At 48.5% G+C, this 20,495-nt stretch overlaps 1 protein-coding gene across 1 annotated transcript in view; it reads right to left on the bottom strand.

Moving 5' to 3' along the window:
* The window catches only part of LOC143376277 (uncharacterized), a 50,779-nt gene extending 35,034 nt beyond the window's left edge, over window positions 1-15,745 (bottom strand). The window contains exon 1 of the mRNA XM_076826409.1: window positions 15,120-15,745. The gene's annotated coding sequence lies outside the window, so the exon portion shown is untranslated. The remainder of the gene's footprint in view (window positions 1-15,119) is intronic.
* Window positions 15,746-20,495: the final 4,750 nt, after the last annotated feature.

Here is a 20,495-nt window from a genome sequence, read left to right as displayed (position 1 = left end):
GCGCCTCGTATAATCTTTATTGGGAAGCTCGTTGTCTCCGACACTCGTGCGGGTCGTTTTTGGGAGAATTTAATACCACTTTGACGTCTTTTTTTAAAGCAGATAAATATAAAATGAAACGATCGAGTTCTGCCGGCTGGGCAGATGCGAAGGCGTCGGCGGGATAACGAGATTCCTGCGAGCTTCCCAATTTTCGGGAATCGACGAAGACGTTATCAACGGAATAACGACTGCTGCCTACATTCTGGATTCCGATAAAAACCTTCTGCCGGCCATAACTTCTCCGCCGTGCTTCCTGGTTTCGGCTACTCGATCGTAAACACGTTCCCTTCTCTTCTAAACAGTAGTGTATTTCCACTTGCGTCACGGTGACAGGTGGCGGACGAGCCGAGTCTCTTCGTACGATTCGATTCGTTCCTTCGATTTCACTTTTTTCGCCGAATTCCATCGTTACGGCGCGTGAACGATCGTATCGCTGGCGTCAATAATTGAGACGTATCGCGGCAACTTTTACGAGCCCCCCCCTCGATTTATGGACTGTCACTTGTGTTTTGTACGGTCCTGTTCCGTCAATCGACCGATCGGTATTTAAGAAACGTCCGCGCAACCCTCGAAACCTCAACGAGCACTCGTTACGGAGATCCGCCGAAGATTATCGGGGCCATAAACATTTCCTTTCGTATACGTGGCCAGCAAGGATTTCGCCATTCCCTTTCCAACATTTTGAAAGGAAAGCTCGTCGTTTACTCCGCTATAGGAACGGCAACTGATGCATTAGCTCGCGACTCGTTTAATTTCGCACCCTGTATGCAACAGGATCGACGATCCTGATTCAATCGTGAATGTAGCAGTTCCTTAAAAGCCGGTTCGACGGCGCCGGCAAGTGAGTGCGGTCGTGTTGCATTTTTTACCACCATCGCCGAGTGATTTAATGACTGTCACATTAAAGCTTCACGGGCAGCAACGTGCACGAGGCTGCCTCGCAAGGGCAGCAATATCGCTCGTTCTTCCTGTAACATTAGAGTGCTGTCCGCGGTCTCGCACGTTATCAGCAGATTTTTCACTTAAGCAATGCGGATGGGTCATAAGTGAGCTGACACTATAAAATGCTTCATGTGATCTTATTTCCTTCTTATTAAATGCAGCGGTTCGTTCACAGTATTTCGAACGGGTAGCTTCGTTAGAGCATTAAGATTAAAGATGTGTGCAATGGTGTCTCAGACGAATACAAGGGCTGATGAAAAGGTCGGGTACATGATTTGCAAAACGCGATAGATGCGGCTTTGGGATCTGCGGTTTGGGGAGGCGATTCTGTGTTGTTTATTCTACAGGCCTACATTACATCAGCCGTGCTCTTTATTCATTTGAGTTATCCTTGTTTTAAGAAATCGTGTTTTGCATCTTCAGCGATGTTCAGTAATGTGCTGGTTTTAAAGAGCGGGAAGGCGTAGTAAATTTTGTTATGTACTCGGAAAAAAAGTGGCTCGGAATCGTTGCAAATGATTCGGGCAGCCTTTGAAGATACTGCTATAAATCGTTCGAAATTTTACGACCGCTATAACAGGTTTACAAATGGTCGAGCATCGATTGAAGACGACCCAAGGCCTTCTACCTCAACTACCGAAATAATAAAGCAGGAAATCGGTGCCCTCGTGCAGAAAATCGACGAATCACAATAAGAGAATAAGTGGGGTGTTGCAATGATTGCGTGAACATGTGCGAAGCAACAGATTGAAATTGCGGGAAGAGGACCATGATAATGCAAGGCCACATACGGCACTTCTCGTTCAAGAGATTTTAGCCTGAAATTCATTTTCTGTGGTCCCGCAACCTCGATATTCACCTGATTTGTCTCTGTAAACAATTGTAACACTAACAATACAATATTTATAAACAAAGTGCCCGAACTTTTTGATCACTTTTTGAATCCTATTCTTTGGGCTAAAAACACAGCGAAATATAAAATTTATTTTTAAGAAACTAGCGTTTCGAATAATCTGAAATTTGGACCATGTTGATAAAACAATAGAAGGAGACCGTTAATTAAAAAAAAAAACTGATCGTCACGTAATAGAGACGGGTTTATCGTGCAATAAATGGAACGTCAATTAGACGTATAGTTTTCTCTGTAAACTGTCAACGCGGTTGAAAAATGTAATTCCGAGAAAAACGCGTTCAAAGTTCCGCTCGGCTCAGTCGCAGGCTTGACACCGCTTCACGGAAAATACTGTATCTCCGTCAATTTTAGGAATTTCTTCATAAAATTTGGAGAGAGCATTCCTGAAACGTATGTCTTTCAAAAAGTGTGAAGAAGAAAATATCGATTATTCCCGATTATTTACAGTGGTGATCCCCCTTAATGCGATTGAATCGCTTTCTACTTTGCCCGACTAATACGGAGTTATACCACTAGCGGGAAACGATAACTCGTGAAAGTCACGGTCGCAGGTAAACTGACGAAAGTAGGCATAAAGTTGTGTCCCACCGACTCCATAAATACTGTACAATTTTCCGTCATAAATTTCCCCACGAGCGCGACGGAACGCAACATTGGTAAACAAATAAATCACCGATCGCGAAAATGAAACCCACCGACTTCTCACCGATACCATCTAGCTGTCGCGTTGCGAATTCCGCGCCACGATCCCCATTCTCCCCCTGAAGAAAAAAGCGAACAGCTTGTTTCGGGCCAAATCACGCGGTAACGAGAGCAGGCTTCCCTTCGAAAAATAATTCAATAGCCGACAGATCAATTATCCGTAATGTAACGGACCACTGGCCGATGCGGTGGGATAAAAAGAAGCACCGAGACCTGATTCGCGCAAGCGCCGGTGAAAAAACGTCCTCGGTGGTGTTACACACCTGCTTCCCTTCGCGGTAACATGGTCGGCAGCACGCACGAGCAAACGGGTCGCTTTCGTCCCAGTTGATTTCTTCCGACCCTGCCGCGATTCTCCAGGTATCCTTCCTCGATCTTCGATCCGAAGGATGGGTAATCACGCGATCAAACGACCTAGGCGTCTCGAGGCCAGGGTTAACGCGTATTCGCGGCTGCACGGTGTCATTACGTAAGCTGCATCCGCGATGCATCGGCTCGACGAGCCACTATGCACCGTACAGCGAATTTCCATACGAGCCGATGCAAGCGACGCCAAGGAGGTGGGAAACAGGGGGGAATTCTATAGAAAGTGCGCAACAAGTGACTTTGTTTAAATTGAATCAGAGATTATTTGATTTCTCGTTTTTTTCTCCGGCAATCCCGGTGATATCTGCATCTAGATATTCTCTACGATTTCTTAGCGTGTAATTTGAATAGGAACTTATCTCCAAGAGGATATTAGAGTTCTCCAGAGGCGCGGGCGAAGGATCGAGGAAAAGTCTCGGATAATTTGTGGCCCGCAACGGAACTTCTCTGCGATGCATCCGATGCAGGTGGCCGCGTGAAAGTAGCGCAAGGAAATCGCGGATCGTGCCTATAATTCTTGTCGCTCGCGTCTTTTCGCGGGGATCCCGCCACGTCCTCGGGCAGAAGCGAGCGTTTCTATCGCGTGCGCCAAAACCTAGCGCAGGAATGACTTTCTCGGGGCAATTTATTTACGATTAAGACGCGGCATGGTCGAATTCAACCGTGAACAGGGCTCGTATCGTTTGCGCAGGTCGTTAAGCCTGCTGGTCTTGCAGAACGATTATTAAGATTCGCGGAACGATCCTTCAAGTGTAATTAGCGGGGGATTCCGGCCGCATAGCCTGCCGGCGTATTGTCCCCGATAAACTGAAGCCAAACAGCCTGGGGTTCGGATGTAACGGCATCGATGTTCCCTCGTTCCGTATCACCTGTAATCTCGGTATCAGCGGCCGCACAAATGTTCCAGCGGGAGGTGCAAACGTCTTTTCTGCCTGCCGGGTGACCAATAATTCCGCACTTGACTGACTTGTCGGGGTGCGGCAACACGGCTGCGATCCACATCCGTAAATTGGTAGCGTGCCATCGCGTGGGGTGCGCGACATGCGAGTCCAGATAAAAAAAAAGCTACGGGATCGTTCTTGCAGCAGATCGGAGTCCCAACTCTGAGGTGGAGCAGGCATTAACATTTCTCTGACAATGAGTCGCGGTTATACGTAAAAGAACCGCCTCGAATCGCAGAGATCGCCGCCGCTGTCACTGCAAAGTGAAAGCCCCGGCTCGTTCGGGTGGCAACGAAAGTAACCGGATGAGTGATTACTCGCGGCTGATGGGCCTGTCACGTTTTCGTGGACGGTGTCGCGGCGCGATTTATGTAACAAGGCGTCGTCTTACACGGCAGCACGAATCGGAGTAGACGCGGTGGGAGCTTTTAATTGGTAATTGCCATTGGAGAGATGTATTTGCGCGAGCACCGAGAAATTCGACGGAAATTTCGGGGCAGCAGCGACAGGGAGAGTATCTTGTATCCGCGATCGAAGAGCGACGAAACGCGAGGCGAAGACGAACGGGCCAGCGATTCCTTTGTCGGCAATTAATGGGCCCGCGGCTGGCAGGAATCGTAAATTCAAGCCCTTAAATGCGCACGGGGTCGTTAACAGAGCCGCCGGCGGTAATTTTATTGCGAGGCAATCCTACAGCTAGCCTCTTGACGCTTTAATTCCAACCAACGCCAACGATCGAATCACCTTATCGCGACAAAGACACGCCCGCTACTCCTCGGCCGAGTAACGACTAAATCTCGAAGGAGACTCTCGTTTTTTATGCTCCCATGAGCCAGCCACGCTCGGGGCTCGCCATTTCCATGGCATTTTTAATTGCCGCAGACGGCTTTTTAATGACTTTCGGCGTCCGGGGGCCGCGTGCATCCGCTGGAGGACCATGGTGGACCGGTTATTTAGCATCATAAGAAGCGACGCTGATTTCGAGCGCATCATTATCGGGCTTTTCTTGCGCAAGAAGAGTGCTCGCTTTTCTGGCGACCTTCTATTACCGATCTCTCGATCGCAACTTCTTCTCAATCCTCTTCTTCGATTATTTCACGTTAAACTCTCGATTTGAAGGCTCTCCCTGCCAGGCACGTTAATGCATTTCCTTGTCACCCCTGTATTTTATTTCCGTTACGATCCGAAATGATTGCCCCAGCTGAGGAACGTCCGGAAACTGACAATTTCCTCGTAAATTTCAACTTCGGTTACTGCCCTTGTTTGCATCCGCGATATTTCTACGTTCTGTCGCTGAACAGATCAGGTATCCACGATGAAGTTACGAGGTGATTTAACGTCTGATGTTAGACGCGACATGCATTATTCAGCGAGAACCAGCCAGTGAATTCGTCGGGGGGCGAAGTCTGATCCTCCGATCGCGATTTAATCGCGCACGAGCGAAAATTCTACGACATGGAATCGATATTCGCGGCGGGTAATCGTTAAAAGAGATTCACGAACACGCGCAACAGCGGCATTTGCACGCTCGAGGGCCTCCGTGAAGTACTATCAACGAAATTTCAACAATCACTTCCCGCCGCGATGTAACGAACCCCACGAAACACACTCCATACGCTTTTACGAGATTTAATTACGAAACCGTGCGTTGTAATCGCGCGATTTAAAATCATTCCCGTCTTCTGCCAGATCAGGATCTACCGCGTGGCCGTCGAACTGTTTTAATAGCGGTATGCATCTGGGTCACCTATTAAATGGTAAACGCTGCTTCGAGCCGCGGCGGAAATTTTAGCGGATAAACGACGCGAGCTCGTTTAGCGGGCTGCAAATGTCCGAAAATTGGCGACTCAGGGTTCGCCGGGGTAGGTACCTTGAACTTAATGGGAATCGTACAGGCGATTGCGAGGAAACGTCAGCCGAATTACGAGCTCTGTATCGTGAGAAAAAAAATGAATTCTCGCCTGAAACTGCGAGGGTAAGGATCTTGGCCGCGGTAACGGTGGTAGCGTTCGGTAATTAAGTCTCATCGACAGATGAGAGGAAATTAATTCCCCGATGACAATGGGTCCCCGAGGGGCCGTGTGTCGTAAAGCAGCACGCTTTTTTCTTCCACCCGACACCATTGCGATTCCCTGCAGGCAGGTGCAGTGCGGTGCATCGCCGTGCTTCGCTCCAAGAGTAGCGTGGTGCATCGCATTCCGGGAAAGTAAAAAACCAGCCCGAACCGAGTTATGTGCGAGAGTCAGCGTGTGCCTTCCTGTCGGTTCCTCGTCCTTTATCCGAGCAAAAAGATCATTGAGACGATTCCAATCGAAGGGAGACACTGTTTCCATCCTCTCCCGGCGTCGTTGCTCTTCCACTCGGACGTCGATCCGCACGAAGATATCGGCGGCCAAATTTGTACCGCGCAAGCACCGACACCGGCAGGAATTAATTTTATCGGGCTCGCGGCTTCTATCAGGCGTGCGCGAGGCTCTTGGAAAAAAAAATTCAACACAGTCGCTGCTCCGAGAACAATGAAATTCCTTCGCGATTCAGCTAGCACGTATGTACCTGCTTAAGCGATTCTACGCGGAAAGATGAGAATGGTTCCAGCGATTAGTACTATTACGGCAGAACGGTGTACAGATAAGGAGCTCTCCACATAGAAGCTCGAGCAATTAATACCCCCCATCCCGGTAGTATAGTTACATCCACGGCGAGGAGGAAGTACGCTTCCTGTAAATGGTGCTTTTAATATTTCATGACTTTCCGCGGCTGCCCCTGCCTCTGGCACGGAAAGTGAGAGACAAGAAAGCAATTTGGCTTTCGCTCTTTCTTTCTCCTTGCGCGGCGGAAAACAAACGTTATCCGAAGGGTCTGAAAGCCCCGGGTAGACAGAAATTCTCACGGCAGAGTGTACTCGGAAAAATAGCTTCAACGATACCGAGCGATCACATTAATTATCGATGATATTTCTGCGCGTACGTGAGCAGGCATACAGATTGCATGCTCGCCTGTAATCGTGCAAGCCTTTCATCCAACGGATACCGCTTTTCTCATCTCTTCCGGACGAATGACTTTCCGAGAAGCGACAATTTTAACATCTGCTTGTCGTAGCCCTCTTTCTGCCGCTCGTTTTCAATTACGGTACACGGTGCACGCTGATTTATCTGACGCCACCATTGTTGCTCGCGCTGCTGATTGCTAGGGGAATATTGTTTATCGACTAGGACGAGATATTTCTTGGAGGGAATCGAGATTGTGGCTTGTATCAAGGAGCAGGCATAAACAGTAACAAGTTCAAATTGAAGACTTATTAATTTGTATCGAACAACACCTTCCAGCAGTAGGTGTTCAGGTAGCCGGAGCATGCTTTCCGGATCACCTCCGTCGAAGAAAGTCATCGAGGCGTGGCAAGACTCACCTCCTTGTCATAATAATGGTCCATTAATTTTATTTATATTCTGTCTACATGGACCATGGCATTTCCTTTCGAACATACGTTGCATCTACCGCGAGTGCGATTAGTCCGGCTTATTAAACAGCAGAATTAAGGCTCCGTTACCCTCCCAAAATATCCCTGCTGGCATCATCTTATTCGATGAATATTTAACACACTCTACCTGAGGCAGCCCTTCCATTTCCCTTTCGTTTCGTCTGACTTTTGATACCGCAAGAGAATCCAAACCGATTTCTATTTGCCCGCAGGTGGAATGGTGTTTAGATACGCCAAGGCACAGAGGGGCATGGGGGGAATATGAAAATGAAAGACGGAGGTACGAGGTTAACTCGGTGTTCTGCTTGTAAAAACTGTAGGAAGATAAAAATGAGAGGTCTATCGATTCTCTATTCAGATGTGAATTGATACCTTCCACCAGATGGCCACCTGCTGCGACACATATGTAGCCTTATCGGAGGCTACTTCGGGATCTCGGGAGCAAAAACGAGACCGAGCATGAAAGAATGAATAACGATAATAGCCGAGGCTTGAGCCTTGAAAAAGCCTCGGCGTTGCCGGGGCAGATTAAAATCCAATGCCCCCGAAACGGGACCGCGATTGAAGCGCAGCTATACCGGAATAACTATATACGAGATCTGATAGGGCGAGCGGAGCTGGGCGGGTAATAAAATCCACCCTGCAAGATTCGATTTTCCCGCCAGAATTCATCTGACCACGCCAATTAACCGAGGCGCCCATTCCCTGGGCGTTCGCGTTAATGAGGCCGCGAGAGTTGTTGCTCAATAAATAACAACAAACCGTGGAGCACAGGGTTATGCCGCAATTACGCGACTGGTTCGTACGCGAACGCGTTCCTGGCGCATACTTGTGGAACAGCTCGGGGAACTTAGCTCCGCCTAGCAGGATCACGGATGGAAGCATTCGTATTGATCATAGCGGCGTGACGGCCGAGTTCTAACCCGCGATTCTTCCTTCCACGACCTGGTCTAAGGATCCGCTTGTGCCGTGCGAACGGAAGGAACGTCTTCTCGGGGAAATAACGCGAGGATCGGCTGACGGATGCCGCGGAGGAAATCACGCGGATCGATTCCACGCTGCGGAATTACATCTGCGTTGAGGAATGCTTGGGCAGAGGATTAGGGGGTCGCGCGTATCTCGCAATCAGAAGCATTGAGAAATCAGCAGGGAACACCTCGATTCTTCGAACGAAAATCCCATTTACGTCCTTCCCGTTCTGCCGAGTCTGGAAAGTCTATTATCGTAGGGAAGGTACTCGAACGCGTATGCTGAGAAGAAAACGAAAGGGTTCGCCCGGGGAAGGATAGTGAATCGGACCGGGCTTCGAATCGTTCCTATCGCTGACTAACGAGAGCAATGTATCGTAGAAAAAGGAACGTTGGCGAGCGTGTAATAAGAAAAGAACGGCAGCAGCGTATCGCACCGGGGGGATCATTACGCGGAAGAGGCTCGTTCGTGTGTACTTTGCGGAATACATTATACACCCTTCGTGGAGCAGACGTCTCTGGAAACTCTGACACCCTCCTTTTTCCTCGCTCCGAGAACGCTCGAGAAAGGAGCACTGCGGGACCACAGAAAATATTGAAATATGACTGCAACAACTGGCACTTAGTTTTTAGATACGTTGTCTTATTTATTCCAGTGGAGGAATACTGAACAAAATTAGTCCAACGAGCTTATCCGCGTCGAAATGCTACGGAGATAGTTCAAAGTAGCAGAACATAGCGGTATCAATTAATTAAGGTATGACATTTAATATGCGGCAGGAGGACAAGGATCAAACATCGCGATAAGCGCACGCATCGCGAGTTTCCATTACATACACTTGAACTTTCTTGACTCTGAGGTCCGCGAGTGCACCTGCAACCTGTTACTCCTGTTTAAAGTAACGTTACGAGTTCAGCGAATTCTTTTCTCGTTGCACTTGTACATAAAATAAGCGGGTAGAATTGATTCGATGACGATGATGGATGCAACGCGACCTTCGACCCTTCGACCCCTCGTTCGAACTTTGGATTATCGTTAGGTGATATTGTTGGCTGATTAGCTAACTTCGACAGAGTTCGCGATCCATCCGAGCCCAGATCGAATCAATTTTCTGCCCCTTCGAGTGACTAATCGACCGACGGACGTCCATCAGTATTTTCCATTAAGCTTTTCATTAATCACGATGCTATGGCAAATATCCATGGGCGAATTTGCGAAGTGAGCGATTAACTCGTAATCTTTCAGTGGAGCAGAGATGAGGCTTACAGGTGGCATCGTTTACACCTGCACAATCGTGACAACGGTGCACGGGTATCAGGAGACGGTACCTGTATATCAAACACGAGAACGTTATCGAGATCTAACGATCAGAGATACGCTTAACTAGACGGCTGAGTGACATACGAGTACGCTCTAGCCGAGGAATGTCATCTATTCTTAGTCCGGGCGACCATTCATAAAACGCGCCGGCCGCTGGACAAATTAATGACAAATCTTCTGTGGCATAGAGGAATTTCGATTAATTCGACGCGTCTGCTGCATAAAATTTACAGCAGACAGTCTTCTCTGCTCTCTGTATCGACGTCTACGCTCCTCGAAGCGAGGAAGCAAAGGATTCGTGCCATTAGGTGATCGAGGGATTCGCGAAGCCACGGCTTCGACACACTCGATCTCCTCGAAATTTCAGGAAGTGGTGAGAACGGTGGGAAGAGTAACTCACTCGTGTTTCGTGTCGTAAATCCTGACTACCATATCAATGAAACATCAGGCTTCGCTATAGTGATCGGTCCACTGAACTCCCCTAACGGATTCCTTTTCCCATCATTGGTGATGGACGAAAGAAAATCGTGGGACACTTTAGTGCGCTCCCTATTAACTGTATGGCCGGCTGCAACCGAACATCACAATGGAATTGAAGAACCTAATGAGGTATGTGCGTGTACGTACCGCTAATTATCAATCGAATAGGAACAATGATCGTATCGTGATTGCGGATATGAAGAATGCAAACGAACCTTCCGCCAAGTTACTCATTCGTTGATAAAAAACAGCGGCTATTTAGCAAGCTTGATGAGTAATTCGTTGAATTGGGAAAAGTGTAACTTGATACTGCGTTACCGCATTGCAAATGCAGTGCGTTCAACTAGACAGGATGAGAATGCGGCGAAGACCAGATCCTCGGTGCGCTTTTACTTTCAAAGGATGCTATTAAGTCATCGAACGCGCTGTAATTAGAACACGCTGGTAATTATGCTGTTCTCCTAACGAGCATATTATAACGCTCTCTATTCGAGTGAAAGTGTGCTCGATATCACAGCGATCGTCCGAGTCCCGACGTAGAACGAATTCTACGATCGGTAAATTTCCTCCGGTCGCGTTTCCTCGTTCGCTTCACCGGGGACTTTGGGAGCGGAGTCGGGCGAGCATTTCGGACAGAGCGTTTTCGGCGAGAATGTAATTTACCAGAAGAGTTTCGTAATATCGCGATGTTTCGTTTACATAATACACAAGTTACGAACAATATCGATGCTTCCTCTATTAAAGAAAACCACAATCGTCCACTTTCTGCTTGCTTTCCAGTAGAATGGCTTCGGTCACGTCGAGGCTCGATTAATGGAGGAAGATACCGTGAAACTTTTACACAAGAGAATACAGACACCCTCTACCCTTTTCTCACCATTTCACGGTGTAATATCAGCACATTTGACTATCGTCAAGAGCTATCTTACCGCGTTCTATTATGGCACTACAAGGTGTAAATGAACGAATTACTCGCGAATGGGCGACGAAGGTGAGACGAGAATGGAGGATCGAGACAGGGGCCGCAGGCAGCTCGGATTCTTTTCGCGACCGACTGTCCCAGACAGTCTGGAATCGTGGAGGTCCTGCGAATGCCAAATAAATGAGATAGCGGTATGGAAGAGACATGTACATTTACAAGATAAGAAAACAGGAAACGGAAACACAGACGAGACAGACCGTTAAGTTCGACGGCACTCCGAAACATGTGTGTTTAATGAGTAGATAATGAGGAGGCGACGAAAGGTAGCAAGGTGCGGGAAAGGCCGAGGCACTCGTAGGAATCGCATGTATAATGACGATCCACGCGCGGAGGGAGGATGAGGGAGGCTGGTTAAACAATATTTCCGTGCGTCCTTAGCTGTGATACACGACTACAGGTCGTAAATCGACGTGTAGTCTGCAGAATCCGCTTAGCGATCGAGACGCGCACGTTAATCATACTAGGTAGTATTACAGTGAACGAGAGAACCGTTTTCGGCGGCATATGGGCGCTGTGGATTTCATCGAGACGCGCTAATCGAATCTCGTAACGGATCCCCTCGAGTCTGACTCCAATCCTTGGATCTGTCTGGACGGTATACGGAATCTTTCAGCATGTGCAATGGCGAAACGATATCCGCTCGCCTCGATGAATCGGAATCGGTTGACTCGTCACTGCCTAGCAGTGCTCCCAGCTGATGGGTTTCGTCGGATTGAAATAACAATCCGTTTACCGAACGATTATCCAGTATAGAATTCTATGTTTCTAACGCGGGCCTTGGAATCACGCGCGATCGATTGCGAGATCCTTAATGGGGTCGTAACGACTATAATTAGAACTCAATGGAAATTGAAGGCTGAAGCTGCTTTGATTACATGTTCCCAGCGATAATGGGTACCTGGTGTGTTAGGTGTCAGTTAGGTTGTTTCCAGAATCAATCGCTCACACCGCAGGGTACGCAGGATAATCTGAAAGGACCCGAAAATGCTTGCTGAATCATGGTGCTTGAAAGTTAGGAGTTCAGTTTCCGCGATAAATGTCTCGGCACCAATCCACGCGGCCGAGATCTCGAAGAGCTCCAGCTTCAGCTTGGAATATTCATAAGCGTATGAGCCTCTATAGCGAAATGTGCAACACAATTGGTTAGGAGACGAGTAAATAACTGGTATCTGGCTGGCAGCTGCGTTCACGTTCACTCTACAGTCAACGGGATCTGTTACATCCGGATGCACGATCGTATTATTCCGCGGCGGTGAGTCGTAAATTAGCGAAGTATCAATTTTAAACCCTGCTTAGTTGAGCATATGGTATGCAACGAGGAGTTAAATCAACCATCCATCGTTGTGCTCTTTCACGACACGAGTGGGCAAGGTAAATGAGTTTGTGGTGTCAGAGTTTAGAAGGACGCGACGAAAGTCGAGTTTCCCAATCCCCACTAAAGGTGCGAACCCACGGTGCGATTTTACATCACACTTTTCTATCGCAGGACGAAAATCCCAGCAACAACTAAATGTAAATAATGGAAACAGTCGGGAGAGACGAGATTGTTGAAAATATATCGCGAAACTTGTCTCGTGAGAGTCTAATATCATGAAAATCACACTAGTTTCACACGAGACACGATATTTTTAACCGACTTCAAAAAGGAGGCGTTCACCATTTGCACTGTGTAAATCTGGCGCCGACTTGAAAAACATGAGAGTCGTAGATTAAATAGGGGAAAATATTATTTTCTACTTTTTAGTGCATTTTTATCTTTTTGAAGTCGGTTTATTTTTTTTTTAATTTTGTATTGTCTCATCGTGGATCTGCACCTTAAGAGAATCAGCGCTCAGCACTAGTTGAGGAAACTCTTGCCTGTATTCACGCGCGCGAACGCGAAACCGCGGAACGATAAAAGTCGGTAGCGCCGTACGCGCCAGTGCTAACGAGATTTCGAAGCGACCAGTTGTCGCAGGCGCGCTTTACCGCCTGACCACCTGTTCCCCAGGTAATAATTAAAATTACTCTCTATGAAGCGACGAGGCGGCGTAAATAGCGGCTGATTGCGCGGCACCGACAGCTCCTCGGCCGCCTGATTGATTAATCGCGCCCAGAAACACGAGCATCACAATCCATTTTCGTAAAGCCGTCACTTCCGCGTTTCTTTGGCCAGCCCGCTTCTCTTCCGTTCAAGCTCGATAACGCCGATGTGAAAGGAACCGGCGAAAATGTCGCGTAACGGTGAAGAGACGAAGGGCACAGGACGAATAAACGATCTTGACGATCCTGCGCTCGCGTTAAGTCTCCTCGACTTTTCGGCAGACAGGATGCTGGGGCAGATTGCGGTCGAGCGGCGAACGGGCAGGAAGAAGAGAAAGCAGGGATAATGGGAATCGGAGGATCGAGGTGTGGCAGCTTGAATGAACGTAACAGAAGCCCGTCTAGCGAGCGAGGAACGCGGGAGAAGCTCGCTCCCTGGGTGAGTTCCACGGGCGGCATCTAGTACACCAGACCGCCTTGCTCTGGTCTTATTTTACCAGCGCAAAGTGGGTGTGTGTGCCGGGACGGCTCCTACGTGGCCTTGCAAGGCCGTTCCTGTGCCGCGGCCGACGAGATCCTATCTCCGTGGGTCGTCCCCTCGTTCGATGAGCGGGCGAGGGGATCTTCCCTCGATGAATCGCACGCGGTGCGCCCCCAATTAAAAAGGGATCGGTATGACTCGGCGTACAGCCGCAATTACGATCGATCGAGACGAGTAACGGTGTTCACGAGCGATTTTTTCGACGCGTTCGTTGAACCTGCCGACAGCTCCTTTGCGTTTCGGGACCATTAGAAGCGTAGAGACGCTTCGTAATTAGGCGAGGAATAGTAAAACCATTCCGTGGACCGGGCGACCGAAATTTTATAGGGCCGCGGTAGCGATTAGATGCGGGATTAGAGGTCTCTTAAACTGTTCTTTACTGCTTCGAAATATAATTTAGGAGGCAGATATTTTGGCTAGTCGAATGTCAAGCGTGCGGCCCGGTGGTCGGGTAAACGCAACCGGCGCAAAAAGACGCTTTAAGTTACATATCTGTTGATCGCTGATCGAATCTGTTTACCACAAGGCGGACCTTACCTTTCGGCTATCAGCTGGAATGCTAGAATTTTACTTTTCCCGGGACTCGTCAGGAAACACGGATTTACATGTTAGTGATATATTGCTGTATCTATAATCGCCTGAATATTTCTCCTTCTATTCACCTCCTCTACGCGCGAGCCTGCACGAGGTTTATCAATAATTAATGGTCGTGTTTGGCTGACTATGCCAATATTATAATGCTCCCTCCTTCCGCGTTATCTGCGATCGAGTGTACGCGTACTCGTAGGTAAATGAATTCAGAGGAGACCGGCGAATTTCACAGGTGGCAGTATCGTTATTCCTCTATTCTCTCCGGTGGAAAGAACGCGAAGGATCGATACACCCGAGCAAATTGATGGTGGCGAAATCGCTTGTAGCGATTTAAATTCGACGAAGGATCATGATTACTGCATTCAGGATGAACGCAGCGAGGCCTGCCACGCGGCGCCGGCGTTACAAAGCCGCGCGTGGTGCTCGGCTGCTTCTCGAACGATGATTAATGGTTGCGCGCTAATTAGGGAAGAGTAATCGCCCGTCGGATTTTGGTAGCGCGGGCGCTTGAATCCGAATTGACAGAGCCACGGGTACCGCGAGGTGGCTATATTTTAATAGACTTCGCCGATTTAACGCCGCGCAGATGTTTGACGTAGCCGAATGATGAAGCGACGGAAGGATTTTTTTTACCTTTCATCGGCAAACTTTGCGAATTGATCTCTCGATTCATTAGGAGGGGACGTATGATGCCGTGATAGCTTTGATCGTTTGATAATTATTTTGCGGTTTCGGGGATCCACAGTTTCTGAAATTTCGAAGCCAAAGATTCGCGCGGTATTTTCAAATGTTCGAGAAGAAGGGATGAGATCTGAATGGAGAGGACTCACCTGTTAAATTACAACTGGATTCGACGGGCCGTGCGGTGAATCCCATCTGTCACAGCGATTAATGTGGGCTGATGATCGATGATGTTCGGAGCACGTGTACGATGTCCATCAGCGCGCATGAGATACTCGCTCCGTTCAAAGAATCCTCTTCATTTCGTCGCCCTCTCCGACCTCCCTGTGTCCGTATCTGTCACAGTATTCACCACTATCTACCCCGCAACAGTCCTAGTCTCTTCCACGAGCGATTTTCTGTTCTATCGACCGCACAACTGTCTCCTCTTCTCTGTCGACAGTTCCCTCCTGTATTTTCGCCTCTGTCCTTCGAGGATCACTTTTCCTTCTCGCCGGTGAAGCTCGCGAGAGCTTCCGATGCACAGCGTACCTCCGCGTGTCGCCAACGGGTCAAACCACTTGCTGTCCGCTCTTGCAACCGAACGGTCCGCACCAACGGATACCATCAAGGTGTTCCGTCGAACGACTAGGCGGAACTACGTGAAAATTCGCGAATCAGGCACTGTTCGTGGATAAGCTTGGTGGCGGCGTGAAAATCGGCTCATTCGATGTTCATGATCGTGCATAGAGCTGCGAGAGGAGCCGCGGACGGCAGAGCAAGAAAAATAACAGTAACAGGTGCGTCGTCTTCGAGAGATTGTTGATGAATGTCGGGGCCAAAGGCGGCTGGGCCGCGCGTGTCGGTGACTCGTTTTATCTCGGCGAGATGGAAGGGTGGTGCCAGGATCGAGATAGGATTCGGGGCTGTCGCGCGGAGGTGCTGCACCGCGGGGAACAACGTGTTCCACGAAACGAGCAAACAGAGTGAGCGCAAGGTAGGGTTTCGGATCCGTGCTGGCTGGTGGTCGGGTAGTTTGTGCCCGAGAGCGCAAGCGGAGCTACGACGATCTTCCTCCGTCTCCTTTCCTTCTGCTTCCTCTTCCCTCTTTAGATCCTGCGTCGCGATCCCTCGGAGAACTTCTTTCTCTTTCGGTCGTTCGCCTTGCTAGATGGCGCCAACAAATGACGGCCACAAACGATCTTTCCACGCGGGACTGAAGTTTCGAACATGAGGATCAAGTGAGCCAATTGCCCAATGAAATCGCTGGCTAATCTCTCGCACGATCTCCTCGCGTACGGGATTGCTGCGAAACTTATGCGTGACAGAGGCAAACGTCAGCGCGAGTGCCTTCGTCACCCTTCCTTTTTTGGCTACCAGTGTTTTATACCAATCATTGCTTACATCATCCTTACATGTCCTTCGATCATCGTTGCCTGCCTGTCCATCTTCACTTGCTCCTCCCCCCGCCGAGGCATTAGTCGTGAAACTACCAGGGTATTGTCCTTTGCCAATTCGTTGAGGCGTTCCTGTCAGTGACAAATAGCGACAAGCGTTCAAGACCCGTACGTGGACTTTTCAGAAAGATTCTGCACACCTTGCTTGTCACAAACCACTGAACACGCAACACTAGAATCGCGGTAGAGCGTTCATTGATCAGATACCCGTTACCAAGTACATATTCCCAGCCAGCTTTCGATCATTAATAAGTCTCGTGCGTGGCAGAATTATCAGTCACGACGCCACTGTTCTCACATTTTTGCTTCCGTTGCTTCGGCTGCAGCTAACGGGCGCCGAGCAAGGTGCCCTCCGCGCTGCGGCCATCAGACGCCCCTTAGAAAACGCGACGAAACAGCCTTTAGACACCTTCAGACACTGCAAACCACTTGGAATCTTTCGAACAGCCATGCACGAGCATCGATAGTCCCGTAAAGATGATCACCTCTGTCGCGAGTTAAACAAAGTACCATTATAGAGAAACCGAAAGGCCCGACAGAGCAGAGAGGCATCGTTGAGGAAACTCAATGATCACGGGCGTGCAACTGTGCCCGGTTCGAGGAACGCAGCGAATAAGAGAAACACCGGCTCGGTGTAGCGATCCGTGCTAGAAAGAAGTCTGAAAACGGGGACAACTCTCGTTTTATTAGAGGCGTCGCTTTGCGTCGCGAGGCTTTTCACGATCAGCGATGTCGTTCACGGACGACCAGGTGCCCGCTCGAGCAGGCAGCCAGGCCCAGTTTCTAGTTCGCGGATTATTAAAGGCTATCACAGTCGGATCCAAGCTGCGAACAAACTACGCGGAACGTCGTTTCGCATTTCGCTTGTCACGAATTCCGGGAAATCGTTGCTGATCGTCGCTGCGGCACTTGCCGCTAACAGAACGCGACTTTATACGACGGCGTGGGAATTTCACTGGCGTTTTATGCACTGATCTTATCGACTCGACGATCACGAATCACTTGCTTCCCCTTGTTTCCCAAGAGGTGAAGGACGAAGTAAGTTGCACGACGGCCTTAAAACGGATGGATGAGGTGTCATATGGAATCGAATCGATCCACGCGTCGCTTATTAATTATCGCGGGGCTCTCCGTCTGTCTCGTTGCTCTGGTAGCGAGAGGAGAGAAGAAGAACGAGAAGAAACGAAAGGTCCGGAACGGGTCTGGAAGATAAGATAAAGGCTGCTTGTTAAACGACGTTTTATACGACAATTTGAAGGAAACATTTTAACAAGAAACTACTCGGGTGATGACTAGTCTTCGAGGCATAAACTCGCGTGAGTAACTACTATAATTTCGCGGAGGGGCGAAGAAAGGGATCGAATGAAGTATCGCCGCATATAATAAATTTTTAATGGGCGGTTACATCGCCGGCGAACGGTGATCAGAATTTACAGCATTCCCTCGATATTTCAACCAACGATTATTCATTTTCCGGATAAGATAGAGTGTGTTAAAGTGTCGCTGTAAATATGAAGTCCGAGCGGGGGAATGTTCGAAGATAACGAGGACGTTCTCTTCGTGACTTTAAGTGACGCGAAGCAGCTCTACGCTAAATAAAGTCCGAATATAATAATTTATTTACCCTTCTGTGAGAACTATCAGTCAATACATAATGCCTATCTAAATCGTTTACATTTACGTTCGCAGCGAATAGCCGAAACGAAAATGTATGTAAAATAGACTTCCGTGCACGCATCGACGAGAAAAAGAGGACAGGAGCTTTTTTCTGGTTATTTAATAAGGTCCTGGGTCTGGCAATAATTCCTGAAATTTGCCAGACACCGATACGCTACTGATTGTGACCATTAATTGATCAGACCCCACACGATACATACATGCATAATATAATATTATATTATAATCCCCCCGCAAATCAATGGATCCAGCAATAACCAGTGGCGGATTTAACAGGGCGCACAGTGTGTTGCTCAATGGACAAAAATCTAAAAATCAATCTTTTTTTGCGATGATTTTTAACATGACCGAAATCCAGACTCTTTATTTGTATATGAGCACTCGAAAGAAAACAAAATAAAAGCCCCCAACACTTAGAAAACACGTTAGTATTGAGAGAACCCCATTTCCTTGATGTATGTATTTAATTCTGTCTTATACCTCAAGGCCACCTACAAATTACCAACTTTACGCATATATCGAAATAACTTTCATTAGATCATTCAATTGCAGGTACCAGGTACTCTTTATTTTGATTGCGAAACGATTCCTTTTACCCCATGACCCCAAAAAATTAGGATTAGGTATAGGCATCCAAACGCTACATTTTTTTTCGTACTACAACACTTTAGCCTGTTTTTAGTAAACTACCACTTCATTTTCCCCCAAAAATGGGCCCCTCAGAACCTTTGCCACCTGGGCCTTTTTTCTTAAATCCGTCACTGGCAATAACCTTTCATAATAATGACAGGAAGCAATTGACAGGGTGAGCATAAGAAATGGATGTGTACTTTAGAAATATGAAGCTCGCATCATAATCGTGGTACCAGGCTAACGAAACATGACGGATATACTTATCTCTGTCCATGGGACTCCTATCAGTTACCTTCTGTCTCGCGCGGGTATTGGTAGCTTTCGGCAATTCTTAGGCAGATTACACAGCGAGATCGGAGCAGGCATCCGCCTTCCAGAATCACAGGCGCCGTTTTTACTCCTCCAACCGGCCATGCAGATGCCGGGCTTCGAATATTGGGCCTGACCACCCGGAAGGTAATTAAAGGGTAATCACCTTCTTTCCTTTCGTCGAGAACAGTATTCCTTGGCAACGACGGTATAATCGCGACCCCCTAAGACGAGGGTAAGTAGCTTCGAAATGTTCATTACGATCCGTCAAGGAGAAGATGCTCCTTGCACCTATCTCTCGGAATTTTAATGAATCCGATTCCCGATCGAATCTCGGCCCGTGGGCGACGCGTAACACTTTTTACCGATAAGGCCAGCGTGGCTTAGCTGGCCCGCCCGGATAAGGCATTGCGAAAGTGTTCGCAGCTGTGTGTTGCATTGTGTGCACGAAAAAGTCATAAATTATTAGCATTATCGGGGTGATTTATGGGGGCCAACGAAAAACCAGGACGCGTATCTCCGGACATTTAATTACGCCCTGCTTCTTTGCTCTTCTCTGTTCCTTCTTCCCAAGCAACAGGGATGCTGCATCGATGCAACGGAAATCGAGAGCCATTACAAGTATGTACAATATTACAGACGTGAGCTCAATGATGATGTAGAGATTGCGGAAAAATTTTGGTGCCGCGTTTACCTGGAGTACCCGTCACACTTTAGTTTTTATTCCCCCGATGGCACGCCACTTGCGAGACTCCGGTACCTCCGAGCCGTGTACGTGGGCCGTTTTATTCAGTGTTTCCACGATACATCAGCCGGTTGGTTGATTATCATCATAATTGTTATATGTCGTCGTCATACTTTCGGCAGGGACGCGAGTAACCGCTGTCGTCACACTTTACGTTCACCGTTCCCATGCTTGGAACACCCACTGCGCCGGCCTTATTAATTTCCGCGATAAAACACGGAAGATGGGGCAGCGATGCAGAGGACCGTGTTTCTTTGCCCTAAAAATTCATTACACCCGGTTAATCAATCTTGTTTGCTCGCCTGCGACACTCGTGAGCGGCCCGTTAAATCTTCACCTTGCCACTGAATATTGGGTGCCTCGACTCCACTGCCTCGGAATCCTGTCCGGGTCGTATCGTTAGCATGCGCAGCGAAATTTTCACCGTCGCCGACGGTAGTACACGCGCTGCACAAGAGGTTGATAAATGACGAGGCCGCGCAGGCGGGAATTCCGATGGCGAATTGCTACTCCAGTTTCTAGGTTCAGCTTCTGCTACAGAGACCGCGGCAATCAGCGAGGAGACCAAGAGCGATGACGCGCGACCCGTCGCGTAGGGGTCGTCGTCTTTCGGGAGAGCCGCGAGGAAGGAGCGCAGCCCAACACCAGCTGAATTTATGTGCCCGGCGCTTGGAAAAAAGTGCTCGCGATAACTAAGAGACGTGAGCTCGCGGGGAACCGCGCGT

The sequence above is a fragment of the Andrena cerasifolii genome, chromosome 14 (assembly GCF_050908995.1).
Source record: "Andrena cerasifolii isolate SP2316 chromosome 14, iyAndCera1_principal, whole genome shotgun sequence".
NCBI lineage: Eukaryota > Metazoa > Arthropoda > Insecta > Hymenoptera > Andrenidae > Andrena > Andrena cerasifolii.
The sequence above is the reverse complement of the archived record's forward strand: the minus strand, read 5'-3'. Positions and strand labels throughout refer to the sequence as shown.